Source organism: Geospiza fortis, unplaced genomic scaffold, assembly GCF_000277835.1.
Source record: "Geospiza fortis unplaced genomic scaffold, GeoFor_1.0 scaffold145, whole genome shotgun sequence".
Taxonomy (NCBI): domain Eukaryota; kingdom Metazoa; phylum Chordata; class Aves; order Passeriformes; family Thraupidae; genus Geospiza; species Geospiza fortis.
The window spans coordinates 845,545-846,967 of record NW_005054362.1 but is presented as its reverse complement, the minus strand read 5'-3'; positions in this window follow the sequence as shown (position 1 = coordinate 846,967).

Genomic DNA, 1,423 nt, shown 5'->3' with positions numbered 1-1,423 from the left:
TGGTGCTCGCTGGACTTTGATCAATAGAAGGAGCCCAGCCAGCTCTCCCCTTCACTCAGTGGCACGGGTGAAAGGCTGTGCCAGGCTGCACTGCCCGGTCCCTCAGCCCTCACCAGGAGCTCCCGCAGCACAGCTGAGGGCTGCCGGTCCTGGAGAAACCCAGCACACACACAGAGCTGAGCTGAAGCCTCTCCAGGGTGCTCGGTTCATTTACATCCCATTCATTACAGAAACCAGGTGTGAAAGTGGCTTCTAGAGCTGCTTGGTGCAGGCTGCACAGAGATTTAATTCCTAGTCTGGTTTTTAAAGTCAACTCCAGAGAAGTCTTGTTTCAAACCAATTATTTAGCTGCATTGCTCAGACTTTGAACTTACTGGTGTTTAATGCAGCTGGCTCTAAACCACCATATATTTAAGACTGCTGAAAGGGAAGCTTTTAAAATGAAAGAAGAGAGTAAAGAACCAGCTTACCTGATTTATAGGACCATTGAGTTTCTACTCCTGATTGTATTCATGCATAAAGTCTCTAAAACGAACCAAACTGTATCAGATAAATCTTCTTTTTTTTTTTTTAACATGTCTCCATCAGTCTCCTCACAGGAAGAGAGACTCAAACATGAAAATAAGAGGCAACTGCACAGAAGAAAACAATAAGGCAATTAATAACTCTCACAGGAGAGTGCTTGCTGTCAGCAGGGCTCTTTATCAGGTTCAAGAGATTGCCAGTGGGAGCCACAGCTGCAGAATGTTGTGTGTGTGCAGCACATCACCACCAGCACTGCTTTAGTGATGGGGAACAGGATTTAGGCCCCCCGTGTGCCAGATGCGATCTCAGCCGATTGCCTGACACACGGAATTCCTCCTGGGATGCTCAGGGTGCAGGGGGCTTTGTTCAGCAGTGTGGGCCCTGTGCAGTGCAAAAAGGGAATGTACACAACCCCCCTCCCATAGATACACACATGCAAAAATCCCTACAGGAACTCGATGTATTCTGCCAATTAGCAGATTAATTAAGTGTTTGCTTGCATACAGGTGGCCACAGGTCACCCTCAGGATCCTGCACAGTGGGGTTTTGTCACAGATTTGCAGTGACTCGGGGCACACCACCTCACCCTGGGCTCCCCAGGTCAGGAAGGAACACACCTTGCTCAGAGCACTGTGAGGTCCATGGGAAAGAGCACTAGAAATAAACTGCATTATTTATAGCACTGCCCTATGGACAGTGGCCAGTTCCAGCTGCTGCACTCACAGGCAGCTCTGAGCAAGCAGACAGGAACAGATCTGCTGCCAGGATCCCCAGTGCTGCAGCTGGAGGCTGTTTGTGCTCACAGAACATCTCTGTGGTTTGTGCTACCAGAGGAACTTGCTGTTAGTGGCTCCTGCTCCCCAGAGGCAGCTGAGGCAGCAATTTGATGGAGCAGGAA